At 39.8% G+C, this 22,493-nt stretch overlaps 1 protein-coding gene and 1 long non-coding RNA gene across 11 annotated transcripts in view; one reads left to right on the top strand and one right to left on the bottom strand.

Moving 5' to 3' along the window:
• Positions 1-22,493, top strand: part of MOB3B (MOB kinase activator 3B) — a 219,577-nt gene that overhangs the window by 5,501 nt on the left and 191,583 nt on the right. The window lies entirely within an intron of this gene.
• Positions 7,850-22,493, bottom strand: part of LOC147574871 (uncharacterized) — a 58,714-nt gene continuing 44,070 nt past the window's right edge. The window contains exon 3 of the long non-coding RNA XR_015243589.1: positions 7,850-8,111. This is a non-coding gene — a long non-coding RNA (uncharacterized LOC147574871). The remainder of the gene's footprint in view (positions 8,112-22,493) is intronic.

Here is a 22,493-nt window from a genome sequence, read left to right as displayed (position 1 = left end):
TGCTGATTTTTTTTTTTTCTTTAAAGTGAGCAAAGCATTACCATTTCCTTAGTTGCTTGGATGACCCATCCCAGTATTACAAAATTGTCATAACACGATTGATTATTACGTAGAGAGAGTGATCCTTTAAAAAAATAGTTTTGTTTTGTTTTGTTTTTTGGTATCTGGCCGTATAGCCAAACATCTTCTCTCATTGAGCTAATCAGACATTGACCAAATGACTGTAATTATTTGATTGCAAGTCTACCAGAACATAACATAGTTTAGGTTTTTCTAATCTTGTTAAATTCAGCTTCTATATTTGGATATTTTCTCTTTTTACTCTATTTTCGTGGGTCTCAGAAAAGATGAAAACAGAGTTGGTCAACTGAGCATGGAACTTAACAGAAGAGAAAACTGGCTTGGTTTTCTTTTGTCAGTAGAAAATGTTGGCACTCTCCAACTATCCTTTCCTTTAGTTAAACCCAAACCAGTGCTTCCTATGGCTGTCAAACATTTCACACACCTCTGATACCTGTCATAGTCCTCTAGGGAGTTGTATAGTGGGAAGTATTTTTCTGCTTCATTAGCTTTTCTCTTGTAGTGTCATGCATTTTCCTTTTTTAGGTATGGTTTAGGCAGCATTTTAAAACTTCTGCTTGGCTATCTTTTCTTCTTATTTGGAGGTTCTGGATGCTGGAAAGGTTTTTGTTTGTTCCTGTTTGCTTTTCCCTGCGGAGGTACTTCACACCTGGACCACTATTACCGGGATAATGATAGCTATCCACCATTTATGGTTTTCACTTTGACCAAAAATAACCTTCTTCTGGTTATGGAAAAAGCAAGGCAAATGCATTCTTTTGTCCAGGAAAGTGAATGGGATGTCATTAAACAAGTCTGGCTTAATTATCACCTTAAAAAAGAAATGTATTCGTTTTTGATAAAGTCATTTTAGAATAGTAAGCAGACACAGTTCCACAAATATGACAGACTTTAAAAACTTAACTTTAAAAGTTCTTATCTAAACCAGTTGGTTGGACTAAAGGCAAACTGTGGACAAGTAGGATTTTTTAAAATCATGGCTTTTTGGACAGGTTTCCTCTGAGAAGAAAACTTGCTACTTATATTACTCTACATGTGCTGTCTCCAAATTCTGATTTCACAGATTTTATGAGGTGACTAACTTGGAAAAATAATTTGGAAAATGAGCCCTTTTATATTTTATAATTATAACATTATAAGTTGACACAACCTTCCTAGAGAGCAAAATGATGATATGTATCAAAAGCCTTAAAAATGTGTCTAATGTTTGACTCAGAAGTTCTCCCTCTGGGAATTCATCCCCAAGAAATAATGATGGGCATCTTTAAAGACTTAGCTGTCAGGAAGTTTATCACAGAAAAAAACTGAAAACAATTTGTGCAGCAGTAGGTAGTTGGTTAAGTAATTCATCAGTAGAAAATTTCTGTGCAAGCATTAAATATTTGGTCACTTGGATAAATTTACTTTGTAGCTTAAAACCAAGTTAACATGGTAGTATATAGAATCTGATAGCATATTTGTTAAATACCTAATATGCATATATGTGCAGAAAAAATCTAGATGTGTATATGCTACAAATGTTTTCTATGACTAGAAAAATAATTTTTATTTTTAGTGATTTTTATTTTTTGCATTTTTTAAATGACCTTGTTTTTTTTGTTTTTTAGTTTTCTGTAGTCAGCAAGTATTTCTTATTTAATAAGGTAAAACAAATTTTAAAACAACATACATTAAAAAAGAAAAATTGTTATGTATTTGCAATGTGATCAGTATGTACTACTTTATTTATTTAAACATCTCCATTCTAGGGTACTTCCAAAGGAAATATGAATTTGCCTGAAGACTCAGTTCCAGTTACGTAGAATAATATAGAGTATGTGGGAGTTCAATGTACTATTCTTGCAACTTTTGAATAATAGTATGTATGCTTGTATATTACATATATTTGTGATTAAACATACATACAGAGTCTATAAAGTACAAAGCACTTCTTAGGATCATACCTGCTTATGTATTTCACGTAACTTCTTCTACCTAAAACCTGTTACACTGTCCCAGGCAGAACTGCTTGTCCCTCTTGTGGGCTTTTACTGTGCTTTGTCCCCTTCATTATGGCTTTTTAAAATGGATAATTGTAGGGGCTCCTGGGTGGCTCAGTTGGTTAGATGTCTGACTTGGCTCATGTCATGAGGTGTCCATGGGTTTGAGCCCCGCATCGAGCTCTGAGCTGGCAGCTCAGAGCCTGGAGCCTGCTTCAGATTCTGTGTCTCCCTCTCCCTCTCCCCTTCTCCTGCTCATGCTCTTTCTGTCAAAAATAAACATTTAAAAAAATGTTTTAAAATGGATAATTGTATAAGTGTTGATTTCCCAGCTTTGCATACTCCCCCTCCCCTACCCACTCAGAATGCCTAGACTATTTTGCACTTATTCCAGACAGTTCAGTCTTACTGACCAAGCTAAGAGACTGTTCAGTTGAATTGCTCTGCTAAGAGGTTCTTCTCATAGGTGATGGAGGTGGCTGCAGATTTGGAGGTTCCCTGTATTTTCTGCTGTGTACAGTTTTGTCATTTTATCCTGCTCACCCCGTATTTCTTCCTTTTATAACCATTCCATACCATATCCTCATTTATTCAAAACTCTATTGTTAGCTAGTACCACATGCCAGTCACCAGGCCTGGTCTTAAAGATGGAGCACTAAGGTATAGCCCATGATCTCAAGGAGGCCACAATTGAAGAAGTAGGTACATTCTGAGTCTTTTAGGCAGCAGGAGTAATTCATAGGTCTTCCCTATAGCATGGACCTCATCCCCATGTGCTGTAAATGTTAACTGATGCTGATGGTGACAATATTCATGACAAAGGTGATTGACATGCATGTCTTCCCCTCTTCAGCTGTCAGGGTCACCTGATTTTGCAAATAAAAATAACACCCATGCAATATTTGGAAAGTACCTATACTAAAAAATAATCACTCATTGTTTACCCCAAATTCAAATTTAACTAGGTGCCCCATATTTTACCTAGTAACCCTCTCTACCATACAGATTCCCAGTGAGGTCTTAGAGTAGAACTAAGACATGAAACCCATTCTAGGAAACTTTTCCTCAGCTAGCTGTCTACCTCGTGCAGAGGTACATTCAGTTGCATTACTCTGTGCTGACTTTACTTGTATACACAGCCCTAAAAACTGCATGCTCCAAAGAGGCACCTGCCAAACTAAGAAAGTATTGCATGTGTGCATTCATGCGTACACACACACACACACACACGCGCGCACGCGCACGCACACACACAAACACACACAATTGCTCTGATTAGAAGCATTATTGGATGATCAGTCATTGGTCTTGCGTCTGTTTTATAAGAGCCATGCCATGTGAGTATATCTCAAAATATCATCAGGAAAATAAAAAAGAACAGTGTAAGGAAACATTTTTTCCCCAAATTTGTCTGGTACAGAATTGGACTGTTCCATCTACCATCAGCAGTCAGTGTGTTGATATACCTAATGATGTTTCCATGATATTTGCTCTTATTTCTCTAGCATGCCTTGAGATCATTTGTATGTGGCCAGGCTTTCCTCAGAGAGAAAGCTGTTTAGCAGGGGCTGCCCTGTTGCTGATGGAACTGTATAAAGCCAATGGGGCTTACCAGGTGCACAATAATGGTCAAGACACAATTTGCTTGACAAATGAAGATGAGACATTTCAGTCTAGACAGGATTGCTGTGATTCAGCTCAGGGGCATTTAGTATTTTCTGGTAAGATTTATTGCTCTCCATGAGAAGGCAAGTTTCAAACCAAGGTGAGAGTAACATATCAATCATCCATGTTACACAATAGCTGAAAGCTCATTCCATTTGTGGGGTCAGAAGGTGCTTGAGCCCAGGAGAGAGCTCTGAGATGGGGAGCCTTGCACCCATGCCTGGCAGCACCTCCCCCATGGTCACCACAAAGTTGTGTGCAGCTGTTTGAGCTCCAGACCAAGTCTGAAGCTCCAACTTGGCGTTTTGCTCATTCTCAGTGCCTCCCACATTGGGGTCAGCCTCTCTCATGGTCTTGTAGTCCCCTTCTTGGCTGTTCTTTTCATGATGTGCCTGATGTAGAAATTTACAATGACTCTACAAGTAGCACATGGCATGTGTCTTTATATATGTCTTTATAGTAAAAATTCAAATGCTTCAGCTAAAAGTGAAAACTCTGCTTGCCAGTGCAGCCTCACGCCGTGCCACTCTCCTCCCCTGGATAACTCGTTATTCATTGGATGTGTGTTCTTATTTGATAACTGTTTCCCCACTAAGCACCAAGTTCCGTGAGCACAGTGTAACAGCTGGCTTGTTTGCAGTCCTCTCTTGAATGTCCAGTGGGACCCACGGTGACTGAGAGAGACCTGGATAACTTCCGTGGATGATATGTCACCATGGGGAGACTTGTATATATTTTTGAAAATTGCCAAAACAAGATTATAAAAATTATAATGTGCTTTGAAGTTTAATCCTATAAGTGTATCTGTCACTATATATTTGATATCACTTGTATAATCTAACAAATGTACTTTATAAACACTTCATGAATATGAGGCCTGGGATAAATGGGTCACTAGACCTGGATCAAACAGATCCTGGTGCCTTTCACAGTGCCGGGCTCAAAGTAGGTACTCAGTAATTATTTGTTGGATGAGTAAAAGAATGAAGCCATGTCTCAATGACAGGGAAATCATTTGGTGGTTCAGTTAGGGATTTGGGAGGACAATGTCGGGTGTTGGGAAAATTGAGAAGTCCACAGAATGGTGGGTAGCGACTCAAACCTCCACTTCTTTTTCTGGGATTCCCCGTGGCTGGTTAGGTCACGAGCACAGCCATACCTCTAGTCTAGTGGGATCACATAGTTTTAAGTCGTTTGGGTGACTCACATATCTAAGCCTCCAGGCAGTTATTCAGTCTTGTATTCATGGCATCTCTTGCATAAAGACACTAAATGTTTGTTGAACAAAATACTGCCTTGTGATTTCTTATGATTTGCTCGTTTGCCATGTAAGCAAAACTGCTGAGAGGCTCAAGATCATTCCTTCCCCCTCTTTCCTCCAGTATTGCCACTTCTTTGTATTAGATGCTCCCCATAGCTTTTTTTGTTTGTTTTCTTTTTGTTTGTTTTTGTTTTTGTTTTTATCATATCACCCTTAAAGAGGCTCTTTGGAAAGACTTATCCTTGGATCTCTTTTATAGTCCAGCTGTAGATGATGCATGTAGTAACTTCTGCACAGAAACAATTTTAGCCCTTACAAAATGATCCCTGATAAAAAGAAATTCACCATGTGAAATAAATGTGTAAGTAAATAAGTATTCACTATCAGTAAAACCTACCCTCAGTTTTGGGATTACCAGAACAGTTTCCACCTGTATCCTTGTTTCACTTGGTCCATTCAAACCCTAATGGGGCTTTCACTTCCAAGATGGTAGTAAACATTTCAGATGAGAGTTGTCACCTTCCAGAATAATCCTCCCCTTTACTCACTGGGTAAATGTGGATTTCTTCCCAGACCACATCCAAGAGTGCCTCTAGTCTGGGAAGAAACGGCAAGAGTGGAGTAATGTGATGGACAGAGAGGTCCTCTTGTCTTGGATCGATATTTTAAAAAGCAGTTGCCATTGCAGAGATGAGGACAAGGTCTTCTTTTACTTGCTGTCAGGTTGCATGTGGTCATAGGTTTCCTGACATTTATGAATAACAAAGAAAGGCATTATTATGGGAAAACTTAAGTGGACTTTTCTTAGACTGACAGAATAATCACATACCCCAAATTTTAGGATTTCTTTAGTGTCTGAGCAATGCTTGGTTTTGCAGGTAGTGTCCAGCAATAATCTGTTGTAGCCAAGGGGGATAGGGGAAGGGTCTCTTATTGCCAAGATCCCTGCCCTTAGTAGGCTCTGAAGTATATACTCTAAATCATAGAATGTAGGGTTGGAAGGACACTTAGAGATAGGCTTCTGGGGTCAGACGGGTGAAGTGACTTGCCCAAGGTCACAGTGCTACTTGGCAAAGTCAGATTGACATAGGTCCTCTGACCCAACGCTGTCAAAGTAATAAGCCTCTACCAGCTTGCAGAGAACTTGCTTCTCTCTGCCTTGACTGAGAGGAGCAGCCCTCTTGCAGTCAAAGAAGAGGGGATTGAGGAGGCTGGAGGCTGGCACTGCTGTGAGGCCAGGAATGGAGGCCATAACTGAAGCTTTTTCTGGTACTTCACAAGGGCTTCTCAGCTCTGTGGGGAAGGCGATACTAGAGGAGGAAACCCTGAGTTTAGTCTGCCACCCCTAGTATTTCTCAAAGTTACCTAGAATTCTATGGATAATAACTCGTTTCCCAGAATCCTGGGTCAGTTCTGGTCTAGAGAAATGAATGAATTTCCTGAGAGATTTTCCCCATGTCTGTAGTTAATGTGTTTATGTATTCATTTATTTGTGCCTCCAGTGCTCACCACATAGTGTGTGTTCAATAAAAATTTATTGAACAAATAGGTATGTGTTTCACTATTTCCCCTTATGAGTGTATTTTAATTTAAATTGAATTTCAGATCCGTTTAGCATCCTCTTGGTAGAACTGTGTAACTCTGAGAAAGTCACTTAAACTTTCTGTACTTTGTCTCTAAATAGGGATGAGAGCCTACCATAGAAGGTGGCTGTGGATATAAAAATTGCTGAGAATGGTGCCTTGTACATAGCAAGTGGTAAACAAATGATCCTTATCATCATTGTCGTCATCATTGTCATTGTCGTTATCATCATCTGTTGCCTACATGTTAGACACAATGCCAGATTCCAGAGATTCAAGGGCAGAAAACACAGATGCAGAGGTATCTGGAGGCAGTGCTACCTGAGGGGAATCTTGAAAGGCAAGAACTGATGGAACTTTGAATTAGGACAGTGATAGTAAATACAGAAGGGAATTATCTAGGAGGTAAGATTGGGATGTCTTGATGATTGATTGGGAATCAAGGGGTAAGAAAGAGGAAATAGTCCAGGAAAGAGCCCAGTTTTCTTACTAGGTATATGGTTGTACTGCTGACTAAGAGATAGTATATGAGAGGGAGAGCAAGCTTAGGGGAGCAACTGGTGAGTTTTATTATAAATGAGTTGCTTTGAGTTGTCCGTGAGATAGCTACATGGACATGTCCATCTAGCATTTGGATGTGTGGGACTAAATGAGGATAGGACACTGATCCAGGCTGGAGAGAGAGATTTAAAAGTATGAGCAGAAGCTATAAGTGATCATTTAAGACCTTAAGAATTAGTTGGTTTGTCTAAAGAGAACATGTAAGGTGGGAAAAGAAGTATGAGCCATTATCTGAATCCTAAGAATCACCTCTGTTTAAAGAGTAGGCACTGGAAGAGGAAACTGACAAGGATGGTCACAGGCATGGGGAGCATGAAGATGGAGTATTTTGACTGTTAAAGTGTCTCTGCCTCTTTGCCCAAATGACTCCTTATAATCCTTCTCAACACAGTGCTCTCAGGCAGCCATTCCCAATTATAATGTATTTGCCATCATTGATCTAGACCTAATCCCATTGTACAGATGAGCTATTTGAAGGTTTGAGAGGGAAATTAACTCATTTAAGCCTCAGGTCAAAGTCTTTATGCTCTTCTAGCATATGCCTTCCATGAAATACATCCTGTGGCCCGGTATGTGTCTGCGAGACTTTGGGAGATGTCAGCTGGATTGGAAGTTGGTTTGGTTAATTTCACTTCTACCATTTGGGGCTATAGAAGCTGAGAGATGTATTTGTTTCCCAAGACTACCATAACAAAATTTCCCAAATAGCATGGTTTAAAATAACAGATTTATTCTCTCACAGTTCGGGAGTCTAGAAGTCTAAAATCAAAAATGTCATCATGGCCATTTTCCCTGCAGAGCTTCTAGGGAAGAATCTTTTCTTACATCTTCCAGCTTCTGGTGATTGCTGGTAATTCTTTATGTTTGTTGTCTTGCCGATGCATTGCTCCAGTCTCTGCCGGCATAGTTATATAACATCCTCCATGTGTCTGTGTCCCTGTGTCTTCCAGACGTTGCCTTTAGGTATTTTCTGGTAACAATCTACATAGTTATTATTGATAATAGAAGAAACTATTTAGCAGTTGCTAAGTATCAGCTGTTTATATAAATTATCATTATTTCTCACAGCCACAATACAATGTAGATGTTATTATCCTTAATTTAAAGAGGAGGAAATGGAAGCTTGGAAATACTAAGTGGCCTACCCAAGATAACACAGCTAGAAATATACAAAATCAGGTTTAATCCCAGGTCTGTCTGAGGCCATATTGTGTTTTTACAGGATCTAGGGTTGTAAAAAGGTTTAGTGTAAAATCTACTGTGTGTATCTATGCATTAATAGCCTATTTCATTCCCAAAAGGATTTGAAGCAGCTTATAAAAAATGTATATATAATACAAGAGAATAAAAAGTATTTAAAGAAGTCAAAGTTGAGGGAAAACATGTGTAAGAAAACAAGAGGAACATAAGAATGCATGTCATGATCTCCAATGTCATTAGTGCAGAGGATTGCAAATCTTCCTTGGGCTTTCTAGAAGCAAAGAGGAAATGTTATCTGTTAAAGTAAACCAAAAGATAAAACCATCAGCAAAGCTAACTCCTCAGAAGAAACAAAGCTTTTCTTGGTACTAAGTCCTGGGGGGCATTTCTCCCATGGGCTTTCAAGAAGCGACCACTATGGAATTTCTTTGGTAAAGACCCCAGCAACCTCCTTACAGGGGTAACTACCACCACATGCATTGCAAGGGTGATTCTTGTAACCTCCCTATCTGTAGGCAGATGTCACATTGCTAGTGTGAAGTTTCTTGGCAGGCATTCCATAGGGACTTAATGAGTTTTCTCATGTTGAGTTACAGAATGGATTTCTTTAGTTCAGCTGGATTGGGATAGCATGTCTTCACCATGGCTTAAAATGGGGAAAAGTGTGTTCACTTGAGAATGTTGGCACTCTCGGGGACGTTTGTTCAGTGTGGAGAGACTGCCCTGACATTTCCAGAGCTCCTGCCCGGATCCAATCCTGCATTTCCTATTATATGTAAAGAGGAACGTCTGGAAAACCGATTTGTAGGCATGACTCTCCTCCAGTTAGTCAGAACTGGGAAAACAAGCTATTCTGTCAGATTGACCCAGTGCCATAAACCAAAGTGAAGTGTGCACTGGATTTCCACATAGACGTGGGTTTGATTTGCTATACAACAAACTCTAAGGGTGATGGCCCTAGATGTGGGAATCCAAGGAAGTGGCTGGTAGTTTACTCTGTGTTGAAATGACTCTTGTTTCTCCTGAAAGAGCTTCTTCATAGGTTAGATAGCTTAAAATTCAAAGCCAGGATAGCCTTGTGCGATGTCATAGATAATGAAATATTAAGACATATCCTCTTGGGATGATCAGTTTTGCACACTTGGGCATTTTTCATTTAACAGTAAGACTCACTGTGTGGAAAGGGCTGTATGGTTGGCCCCAGAACTAAAACATCTTTAGATTCCTAGGAGAGCAGAAATTGGGATTACTTTATAGCTATCCCTGCCGGGACAGGACAGGAACACTTATCGACACATGTGATACTACAATTTGCCATGGACGGTCACTGGGACAAAGAATGCTGAAATTATCCATTCCCTGTGCATTTCATCCATTCAACCTCCATCTCTAAGGGTGTGATACCTGAAACAAGGTAATAAAAAATAAAAAAAGTGAAGTTCACATCCTCATAGAGTGTCTAAATTTCCAGACAATAGAGAATAAAATTATAGAGTGTTATTAAGTGCTATGAAGGAAATTGGCAGGGCAAGAGAGAGGGTGATTGGGGGAGTTGATGGCTGAACTGAGACTTGAATTCAGCAATGTAAAGAGCTAGAAGGAGAACATTTCAGGCAGAGAAAACTAGAAGTTCAAAATCCCTGAAAAGAATGTGGGATATTCAAGGAACACAAAGGAGATTAGTTGGGTTGGAGTGAAGGGAAGGGGGAGATTGGTACAATGATAGATTTGGATTGGATATGGCATGGCAGGCCAGGTGGGAGTTCCAATTCCATTCTAAGACCAGTGAAGACCCATGAAATCATTTTAAGCCAGAGAGGGGTGTAATGTGATATGTGCTTTAAAGACACTGCTTTGGGCACCCCTTGGTGGGCAGAGGGGTGGGGGTACCATTTGGAGAATAGGCAAGAGCGGAAGCAAGGAAGCCAGGTTGAGAGTAGATTTCTGGCATGTTAGGTAAGAACTGTAGTGGCCTAGATAAAAGTAGGGGCAGTGGAGATGGAGGAATCAGACTGATTTGAGAGATGTTTTTAGTCAGTTACTTGGGATACACTGGGGCCCAGGCAAATATCTGTGATCACCAAAGGCAGTTTTCCAAAAGTGCCATTGATTACCCATTGTTTATATGGTCTTTACTGAATTAGTGGGACAGTTTTTTGATAAACAGTAAGTAATCCTCTTTGGCATTACATCTTTAACTTGATGGCCTTAAACCAGGTTAGGTCCCTTACACTTAGAACAACAAAATAAATAATTTAGTTAATTGGACTTTGGTTGTGGTTGAAGCTTCAGTTTCTCAGGTTTCACTTTAGGCTTAAATGTCTGAGAGTGTCTCCTGATACATATCCTATGTGTACACAGAACAAATATATATTCCTGTGCATTTTGACATTTAAATAAAGTAATGTGTTTTTATGATCAGTTTAAACTGTGGATTGCTATCTGTGGTCAAATCATAACGGAATATAATCATACAATTCTGAATGAAGGTAAGAAAGCGGTCCTAATCTGTCATTTACTAAACCTAGATGAAAGCCTATAGCTCACAACTCCACCAGTTGTCCACAATTCTCACCAGTTTGGTTTTTTAATAAGGTCTCAGAAATGTCTAATTCTCAGAAATGTCTATGTGCATGAATGCTCTGGCATAAGCTATCCTTCGAAATACTGGTGCTTAACAGGCTAGATCAAGATGTTCTTGTCACTGAAATCAAGCCATAGCAGACTTTTCTCGTGTCACAGAAAAATTGAAAAATGAACATTCTATATTTCAAGGTTTTCAGCAACATCTTTCTTAAACTTTTGGCACCTTTGATGGTTTATCTACGTAGAACCTTGTCTGCAATGATACCTTAGTTCTATATTATTTAGTTATTTTATGAGCCAGTGTCTGATTTGGCATACAATGAGTGTATTCACTATCTTATAAATAATCTATCAGTATTTCATAGTTTTGCAAAAATCTCAGGTCTTCCAGATGCTAGCTACTTTAACAAACACGTCCAAAGAAAGAAGAATGGATCAAACATGGCAGAAGCATTTTTTCTCATGTAAAGCTTAGAACAGAGGTACTTGAGCAATGGTTGGCTTTTTTTCCAAGCAGTGGTCAGGGACACAGAAACCCTTATCCTGTGACTTTGCTATCTTCGATGTAGCTTTCAAGGTTTCACAGCTTATCTTCATCAAGCTGGGACAAAATGGCAAGAGCCAGAGGGGTGTGCATGGGGGCATTGTATGAGCCAGTCTTGGAGGGGCACATATTACTTCCAGCCACATCCTGTCGGTGGGAACTTAGTCACATAGTCATAGTCCCAGCTGAGTGCAAGGGACGCCAGGAAATTTAGCCCAGCTGTGTGCCCAGGAAGAGGAGGGACTATAGTGATCAACAGCTAGCCCGTCTCTGCCATGCTGCTGATACAATTGGAGAAATAGACCAGCAGTCAAAATATGTTGGCAGTGGTATGAACCGGAGGAGGAGTTGGGCTGGCAGGATGAGTGACACACATTGTGGATACTCAGTAAAGATTTTCTGCAATCCATTTGAACAGAACTGGAGTTCTCAAAGCCATAAACAGCTTTCTAATAGGGTTATTTTCTTTTTTACTGAAGAGCAGAAGAAGTACTGTCGAAAAAAGAGTTTTGGCCTTTTTTTTTTAAGGTTATGCAAATAAGAGACATTATTAATTTGATGGCTTTAAAAAAAACATGCTTTCCATACAAGAAATATATTTTTGTAGAAAGATACTGTCATTAGCCTTCTTTAAAAATCAGAACCCATGGGGCGCCTGGGTGGCGCAGTCGGTTGAGCGTCCGACTTCAGCCAGGTCACGATCTCGCACTCCGTGAGTTCGAGCCCCGCGTCGGGCTCTGGGCTGATGGCTCGGAGCCTGGAGCCTGTTTCCGATTCTGTGTCTCCCTCTCTCTCTGCCCCTCCCCCGTTCATGCTCTGTCTCTCTCTGTCCCAAAAATAAATAAACGTTGAAAAAAAAATTAAAAAAAAAAATCAGAACCCATAGCACTTATTTCCCATGGGGACCAACATGTGGAAGGTCCTTCAGTATCATTCACAGCTAATACTACACTGGGTACTAATCGTACATCAAGCATACTGTTACTAAGTTTGCAAACAGCATTTTACTTTATCACCAAGAGACTCTGTAAGATTTCATTTTACAGTTTTTCTTAAACTTATTTTTTTATTTTTATTATTGAAGTTATACTATTATTTAAGTGAAAATAAATGTCTTGAGTATTATCATGTTCTGGATGAATGATTTCTAAGAATCACTTCAGAGGTGAAAGGAGATTATCATTCCTTTTTTTTAAAGCTCATTTTATTTTATTTTTTATTTTATTTTTTTTAATTTACATCCAAATTAGTTAGCATATAGTGCAACAATGATTTCAGGAATAGATTCCTTAGTGCCCCTTACCCATTTAGCCCATCCCCCGTCCCACACCCCTCCAGTAACCCTCTGTTTGTTCTCCATATTTATGAGTCTCTTCTGTTTTGTCCCCCTCCCTGTTTTTATATTATTTTTGTTTCCCTTCCCTTATGTTCATCTGTTTTGTCTCTTAAAGTCCTTATATGAGTGAAGTCATATGATATTTGTCTTTCTCTGACTGACTAATTTCACTTAGCATAATACCCTCCAGTTCCATCCATATAGTTGCAAATGGCAAGATTTCATTCTTTTTGATTGCCGAGAAATACTCCATTGTATATATACACCACATCTTCTTTATCCATTCATCCATCAATGGACATTTAGGCTCTTTCCATACTTTGGTTATTGTTGATAGTGCTGCTATAAATATGGGGGTGCATGTGTCCCTTCGAAACAGCACACCTGTATCCCTTGTATAAATACCTAGTGGTGCAATTTCTGGGTTGTAGGGTAGTTCTATTTTTAGTTTTTTAAGGAACCTCCATAGTGTTTTCCAGAATGGCTGCACCAGCTTACATTCCCAAGGAGATTATCATTTCTAAATGCTGAATCTGTAGCACATGACTTTGTAACTGGTTGTTATTCAAAAGATATTTGTTGAGTGGCTACTATGTGTCAGATGCTTTCTAGAAGCTGGAGATTCAACTCTGACTCACAGATGCTTTCAACCTCACCAGTAGATCTGGGGGGACTCAGCCTAATGATCATCTGCTTCCATGGTCGCTGTCAAAACAAGAGCCACGGGACAAAGTATTTACTTTAATCCCTCATACTGAACGCCTCTGCATAGCTGCTTCCTAAAACAACGAAGGAATCAACTGAGACCTGGAAACTCTTCATCAAAAAAACTGTTTGTTTATTTGTTTTTCCAGTCCTGGTTGCTGTAAGCTGACTTATTCTAAAGCAGTTTATGTTTATAGAGCCTGTGTTATGAGCAGCATGCCAAAGAATGCCAAGTAGTAGAAGACATGCCCAGTGAGGAGAAACTAAGCACCGTGCAGAATATGACAAGTGACAAGACTGGGATGCTGAGTAAGTGCTCCGTGAATTCACAGACTTACAGAGAACCCCTCTGGCTGGAAAGACAAGAGGGAGAAGGAGGCAGCGAAGGATAAGCAGAAGATACTTGTAGGTTTGGATCCCAGTTCTGCCTCTCACTGGCTGTGTGACCATGGGTGAATGTCTTAACTGGTGGAAGCCTCAGTTTCTTTATCTGCAAAAGATAAACCTTAACACCGATTCATAGACAGGATGATACAAATGTAAAGTGCTTAGCTCTTTAAGCGTCTGAAATGTGGAAAACACTCAGTAAATAATATCAGTAAATGCAGCAAAAACCTCAGTAAATAGTTTTGTGTTTTGTTTGTCTATCAAGTAGCAATATTACATCATAAGACTGTGGTCAGATGACCTAATTAAAAGGGCTGGCATAGTGCCTACCCTGTGGTTAGCATTCAGTAAATTTTATTATTATTACTATGGAAGATGTAGATAGATGAGAGAGGTCATCTTGGACATGCAGAGGGGACACGTAGTCTGGTGTGGGCTGGAACCCTCTACTACAGTGCATTTGTTCAGATGAGTAGTAGCTGAAAGGTAGGTGACAGTTGTAAAATGTGTGAAACATAAATGAAGAGCCTCTTAATAGAGATGTTGAAGGAAGATTCCAGGATTCCAGAAGAAAATCAAATGCATGATCCCTGAGTTTCCTTCTGACTCTGAGATTCTGTGGTATCTCCCAAACTTCTGGTGATTCCTGAGAAAGACCACAGTGAATCAAAGATCCGTGCAGTAGAGTTCCAGGGTTATAGCCCAGAACACACCAGCAATAAGGCGATGAACATGCTCTGTCTTCTCTGTTTTGACAATAGAAACCATTTGCTGAGAGAAGAGAATGTTTTAGTTTTCATGTGGCAATCTGCCCAAGTACTTGACTTTACAGGTAAGGGAGGGAAGCAAAACCCTCCCAAAGAGTATTTGGTGACACGCCATTTCCTGCTCATTTTTTTCCCATTCAATTTTGAGAGCCAGAGTCAAAGAGAGGGAAAAGAGAAGAAGAAATAATTTCCTGGAGAATTATGTTTATAGAGCCTCTGTTATGAGCAGCATGCCAAAGAATGCCAAGTAGTAGAAGACATGCCCATTGAGGAGAAACTAAGCACCGTGCAGAATAAAACAAGTGACAAGACTGGGATGCTGAAATATGAACCTGGTTGTTGTGGGACTGATATTATTTAACCAAACCACGGTCATGGAAATGCATGCCTGTCAGAACTGTGCACAACTGAGGGCTGCATGTATTTAAGTTACGGCACAAATCCTGCAGTATACTTGTTATAACTGGACTGGTGGGCAGCCATGCCCTCATGCATCCACTGCATACCAAAGTCTACATGTGGCTGCTGCGAGAGTTGGGGATGTTAGCAAACCCTGTATGAATTTGAAGTTGAGCAGAGGGTAGTGCAGCACTATTTGTGCCTCGTTTCTTTTTTTTTTTTTCAATATTTATTTTTTTGGGGGGACAGAGAGAGACAAGAGCATGAATGGGGGAGGGGCAGAGAGAGAGGGAGACACAGAATCGGAAACAGGCTCCAGGCTCTGAGCCATCAGCCCAGAGCCTGACGCGGGGCTCGAACTCACGGACCGCGAGATCGTGACCTGGCTGAAGTTGGACGCTTAACCGACTGCGCCACCCAGGCGCCCCAAGTGCCTCGTTTCTGATGATTACAGTTTAGTTCTCTGGGAAACGGATTCTGAGACGCTGAGATTTGCACGTAGGAGGCTTACTGGAGACTACTTATGGTAACGCCTGGCAGGGAAATGAGGGCAGCAGAATTGGGCAGAGGGAGAGGTAGACTCTGAGGCAGGAGGGGTTGATGGGGGCAGCTCTGAAGCTGGAATGACACTAAGGCAAGGAGGTTGGGTCTTTGTGTCCGTCAGCCAGTCACTGGATGTGGGCTGCCCAAGCCACAGCAGAGAAGTTCCCTCAGAGAGGTAGCTGTCTCTAAGTGTAATTCCTGGGGACACACTCAGCTCAGAGGCTCTGGCAGCCTCCAACACTCTCAGCAATGAATGCTTCAGTCCTAAAGGGAGCCACAGCACATTACAGGGTCCACCACACCTATGATTCTGGTGCCATCAGACAGCCAAACTTTACAGGGGCCTGAACACTATTTCTCGCAAGGCTCACTCAACTCAGAATCTGGGGCAAAGTGAGAAGAAGAGACTGGAGAGCTGACAGACGGTTGAAGGAGGAAGGCAGGGCCACCACCTTCTAGCCCAGAATTACCCTCTTCCAGGGTAAAGAATGGAGTGAAGGCCCCCTGGGCCTCATTGGCCTCTGCTTGCATTTTCACTTAAGACAACTTGTTAACGTCAAAGGAGTTGAAGGTCTTGTACCTTGGTCTTGTCTTGGCCTCTTAGGGCACTTGGACTCTGAATTAGAGCAGAGGAAGGAAATGACAAAAACTTGAAATTGAAAGTTGCTGAGATTGACATTCATAGTCAATTTTTCCTGTAGTAAAATATAGATATCTTGTAAAGAAGAGATGAAGTTTTTTTCACTCCCTGCCCCTCCTTCCCTGTCCTCCTTTTTCCTTTTGGTTCTTAGACCCCACACATGTATCAGCTTTACTGCAGGTTAGTTACCCAAGCTCTTTAGTCCCTGAATTGGGAAACAGTGGGGTCAGTACTTCTCATTCACTGAAGTGACTGATCAGCTCACACTTCAGGTTTTGAGGACTGCCCCTCCCTGCAAAGAAAGGGAGGGTTGGCAGATCTCTGAAGTCAGTAGGGAGATGACCAGGGCAATAGAGAACTTTGTCATGAAGGGCTGGCAGCATGTTTTAGAATTGCTGATACCAATGCTCAGGCTAGATGTCAGGGAAAAAAAGATTAGTGCACACTTCATGTGGTAGTCTCTTTAGGAAGACTGAAGATGTTGCTGCCTATAACCATTTAGATTTGACATCCTGATGGACTGAGTGTTTGGAGGCTACCTGACATGGCCTCCTCATCTGGAGAACCAAGTCTGACCCATCCAGAGTGGCCACCTGGGGAGGCAGAGTTAGGAAAGATGCTGAGGACAGAAGGAGCCACTGGCTGACTGGCTGATGGTTGCCCTGACATGCACCTGGGGAGGAGTGGATGTGTGGGGAGGCTGATGTGTATTTGGCCATCTCAGGACTGGAGTGTCCACCAGTAGTCCTCAGGTGGCTGAAGGGAGTTTTTGTTTGTTTGTTTAAATGATATCCAATTCTTACCTTTAACCCATTGTGGGACATGCTATAGTTTTTGAGTTATTTAGAGGTAGCATGTTGAATGTAGGATGATAAGCGAAAGAGGTAATTGTCTAGTCTCTAGACTTTAGGGAAAAAGTGAAGGAAAATTAAATCCCAAAATGAGGGTTTGGGATGAGGAAGAGAGAGTGGTATTGGAATGTGTAAATATTCTTTGGTATTGTTAGTGTGTAGGGGACACAGATCAGGGGCTCCATGAACACGGTTCTAGGTCCTATGTGGCTGGACCAGTTGATATGAAGGTTGCTTTGGTTTCAAATTTGCTCTGATAGCAGGTAATGAAGTATGACAATAGAGCTGATGGCACTATGCTTAGCAAATGATGACTTGAAACCAAAGACCTACCTAATCAGTAGGGAGAGGGATTGCATGTATTTGGAAGAAATAAGGAGAGCTGAACTTGGTGGCAGAAGAGTGAAGGACAAACAGGGTTAGATTCCTGAAAGAGCATCAAGGATTTTTTAAATGTCCTTTTGTCCAGCAACATCTGTTTTTGTCAAGCAAAAAGCAAAAATGTCAGTTCTCTGACATTTTCCCTTGCTGGAAGTATATTACTTTGCTCAACATGGAGTCCTCATCTCATAAATAGCATTAAAAAAAATTTTTTTTAGATCATATTGCTATAGAGTTTTAAACAAGGACTCTTCATCTGTTTGGTAAGGACACCTGTTTGTGCTTTCTATAATTTAAATTGCATAATAGGGGCCCCTGGGTGGCTCAGTCAATTGAGTGTCTGACTTCTGCTCTGGTCGTGATCTCAGAGTTCATGAGTTCGAGCCCCACATCAGACTCTGTGCTGTCAGCATGGAGCCCATTTCGGATCCCTTGTCCCCCTCTCTCTCTGCACCTCCCAGCTCGCTCTCTCTCTCTCTCTCTCTCTCTCTCTCAAATAAAAATAAAAAACAAAAAGAAACAATAAATTTCATAATAAGGCAGCTTGGTAAAGCAACTTTGCATTTCCCTAAGATACCTTACAGGTAGAAAGTCACCATTTTCCCAGTAGAGGGAACTTGAGACATAGAAAGAAACTAAAGGTCAAACAGACTCAAATATAAGTGGCTTTTTTGGCACCTCAGTTCTGGATTTCTGGTTAATGGGGGATTTTTTTCAATTATTATTTGGAAGTTTTCAATAGTTCTGAGGTCTAGTCAAGTATGCCACAACATTTAAGAACAGGACACAGTTAAGGTAGGTGTAAACGCCAGAAATCGAAGTTGAACCTGTCTGTATAAGACTACTTAAAAAGCTGATTTCCAGATGAAAAATTCACAGATATTTCGAGATATCTGTAAATTATGAACCAGTTCAAGGTAAAAATGGCAAAATTATAATTCTATCCAATGTAAGACAGCTCTGAATGTTGTAAACAATATCTAAAATAAAATTATGCCCTCAAGATCCTTCAGTGTTAGCATACACTGTTTTCCTGTACTGACAAACAAACACACAAAGCCATTCATTTCCTGCTTTAACTTGTCCCTTGGAAGGTGGGATACTGGCATAATATGACTCATTTCCCTCACAAACCGGATGTTGCCATTCTAACGAGAAATGGCATGGGTGGAAAGCAAATTAATAAATATTAAAGTGTCTGTCCTAGGAAACTGTTAAATTGGACAGTGAATGATGCAGTGACTCAACTGAAAATGTACGTTGGATTAGATATGATTAATATTCCAGTTATTAGACTGATGAAGATGTCCTAACCTGACACATTTCCTATCCATGTGCTTTAAATAAGGATCCTGAGTTCATCTTGCTCCGCCTATTAGAATAATGATTCGTTTACATGATTACTTGCTTCGTGAACCTAACATGTTAATAGGCTTGCTTCCTTAGTCATCCTTTCAAGAAGGTTCTTATTGGACTGTTGAATCATAAGGAGACAGGGTTTTTGGGTTCTAGCCTCATCCTCTGGCTTAGATGTGATTTTACTTTGTTCCTTAGTCTTTTCATACATAAAAGAAATAAATTATTAGCATTAGCTCTGAGGTATAAAAATAAATGCATTTGCCTATTTAAGTCCTTGAGTAAAATCTTTAAATTACATAAATCTCTATTACACTATTCATATTTTAATAAGAGAAGGAAAACATATCCCTTAATGAATTTAGGAACTTGGATTAGGGTAAATTGGTCAGACAGTTTAGAATTTAAGTTCATGATTCTTTTCTAGTCCACTTCCTGGATAGTAATTGATGCATATACAGATAAATTTGGTAACATGCACTTTGAAAGTCCTGTGTTAAGATCTTGTTCTTTGAATCAGAGGTTACATCCTGGCAGTCTATTTTGGGCCTCAGAGATGTTTTATTTGTTCATGGAAAGCACCGATTTTTCTTTTTAGTTGTCAACCTCTAGAAACACAGAGATTTCACATAAAAATCAGGATTTCCAGTTACTCTTTAAAAATCAGAAAATCCAGCAGTACTAGGTTTTATACCCACATCAGCAACAGCTGCTAGCACTGAGGACCTGCCCCCTTTAAATAATACCTGAGCTGCAGTACTATTTTGTCTCTTCCTCTGCCTGACAGCTCAACACATTTGTGTGTGAGACCCTGATTCTACAGGGTCTACAGACCAGTGTTCTCTGTTGGCCTAGATGGGAAAACTCTGGCATTGAGAGTAGATGATTTAGGCATTATTAAGTGGTATTTGTATTCCAAGAGATTAAGTACCTGAAAGATGACTTATGGTACTGCTGCGTTGAATGGTCCTTTCCCAAGATGTGAGTTCTAACCTTTTTCTACTTTCTCTTGTTTATCCAAAGATGCATTTGCAAATGTTTTATCAAACCTGTAGCATAATGAGCCTTCCCCTCCCAACACAGACATCACACATCACACGCTTATTCTAGCAACTCCTCTAATTAATGGTCTAGCACAGCTCATAAGATTCCCAAAGCCAATTAAACAATGCTCACCCTGTACCTCCCAGTAGATTGGAGAGTAGCTTGGCAAAGGCTGTGATTGATATGAAAAGTAACCATGTATTCTTAAGCACTTTTAGCACTGTTGTTACTCTATGAGGCACAAGCTTTCAACACAGTGGCCTTTTATCCTCTGTGCTTTTGGAGGGTGAGAACACCATGAAAGCTACAAGCACCACAGCTTTCCTAGGAGCTGGGAATAAAGGCTGAGGGGGAGGAGGGGGAGGGAAGGGAGTGACAGTCAGGGGAGGGAGATCGCAGCTGTCATCTGAATAGTATTTTCCTCTTTCATTATACCCTTGTCTCAAACCCCCATCCATTCATATTCATGGTTTCCACCTCTCTGCACACGGCCAAGGCCAGCTTCCTTTGCACATTTTATTTCCTTGTCTGTCTGGGATTTTCATTTGGATTTCTAAGAATCATTGAACTGTTTCAGAAAAAGAATCAGCTAGTAGAAACTGGAGATGGTTGGTAGAGAATCTCCTGGGAGGAATTTATTTAAGCATGACAAGTTAATGCCAAATCTATATAGTAAGTTAACTTTATGTCCATTGATCTTTATTTATTTTCATTTATTTCTTACTAATTCAGTGGTTATTTAGTTCCACATGTAGGAAGGCTGTATTCATATTCATGTTATAAGAGAAAAAAATGAGGAAAACATTTTATATTCTAATTACTCAAGTAATACGTATTTAGTGTAGAAAGTAAAACTACGACAATTCAGGAGATGCAAAGAAGACATTTGAAATTACCCTATCTTACCACCTAATTGTTGTTAATTTTTGAGTTTATTTCTTTTCAGTCAAACATGTGTGTATTTTTTAGGAAAATTAAGATAATTTTAGATGTGCTATTTTATTATCTACTTGTGTATGTGTAAAATTAAATCATAAATATTTCCATATCTTCAGATATTATATTAAAGCTTTAAAAATGTCTCTATAGAATTGCATTATATGGATGCTCTGTGATTGATCTATTTTTAGCAAGATAGGTTTATCACATCCAAGCTTTGTGCACATCTATGATTTTTCCTTTGGAAAAATTCCCAGAAGTAACTTGTGGGTCAAAAGGTATGACTAGGCTTTATAGTAACCCCCAGGAAGGTTGTAGGAACTGAATGAAGCCCCTAGTGGCATTTTATGAGAGCTCTAAATAGGGAAATTTTCTGAGAATGCCTTTTTGGGAAGCTGCTCTGAATATACTTTGACTGCTTTTACCTAGATTTTTTTTTTACATAGATATTTTTACTCTATGAAGAAGGCTAACCATTTAAGTTTCTTGGCTTACAGAACAATGTTTGGAAAAAGCCTAGTCCATCTTGACCATCATCCTAATCAACATTTGTTTTATATCATGAATGAAAGACCAACTCTTCTGTAAGAAAACATAAATGACTGCTGGGGAACATGTATTTGCTTTGAGAACTCTTGGGACCAAGAAAATAAAATATTTAATAATGACAGCATAATGAGGCCATAGGGGTGCTGAAAATGTTAATTAAAGAATGATTTTAAAGTTCCCCAGAAGCCTAGGGAGAGTGTGGAGTATGTCCTGCAGGCTTCCCAGGAGAAGGATTCAGTTCAGAATAGGTAGATTCCTTTGTTGACAAACACTAATATGTTGTAACTACCTGGAGTGGCTTGATTAAGTCAGAGCTAAATTTTTAAACCCATCCACAGTTTCCCCTCTTATAAATGTAATGCACCGTATTTACTGGAGTCCTTTTATTCTATTGAGAAGGTGTACCACAGCTAAACACACGCATATCTTTAAACATGTAGGCTACAGAACTAAAATTTTAAAACATATCTGGAAAAGTTTAGAAGTGAATATTGTACTGTCTCTATGCATAGTATCACAATTTACAACGAAAGGGCCATAGGAACACAAGCCCTGAACTGACCAACTGAATTAGAACTTCAGGCTCTGGTCAAAAGAATGCTTTATAAATAGATCGAATATGGATAAGTGCTTCCTAGTATTGTCTAATGAAAGTTTTCAGTGGTCCTTTTGAGTTTAAAGGGGTTTCTAACCCCCAGCAGTAAAACTGGATTTTGCTATGGTTGCTTACTTGGCAAACGTAACCTCCTGTTGTCCATGAAGTAGACTAACCATGTAAAGACTACATGACTTGATTACACAACCTGATGCCAACGTGAAACTCCAGTTGGAAAACTCACTATATTTTATAGTTATAAAAGCAATGAATTTTTTGTTTGTTTTTAATGATTCTACTTAGAAAATCTGTAAATTGGAGTAATGTAGAAGGATAAAGCTGTTACATGCCTTATAAGAGAAATCTATGCTAATTATGATAGTACGTTGCCAACATGATTGATTTGTAAGAGATGTTGTCCCATTGAGGTCCTGGGACCTGTAGTTCCTGTTCCCTGAGGACAGACTTCCATGAGATGCAGAAAGGAATTCTGCATCTTTCTTTACAGTAAAGGGAACTCTTGAAATTTTACATTTCTAGA

Source organism: Puma concolor, chromosome D4 (genome assembly GCF_028749965.1).
Source record: "Puma concolor isolate L17-30 chromosome D4, mPumCon1.1.hap2, whole genome shotgun sequence".
NCBI classification, from domain to species: Eukaryota; Metazoa; Chordata; class Mammalia; order Carnivora; family Felidae; genus Puma; species Puma concolor.
The sequence above is the reverse complement of the archived record's forward strand: the minus strand, read 5'-3'. Positions and strand labels throughout refer to the sequence as shown.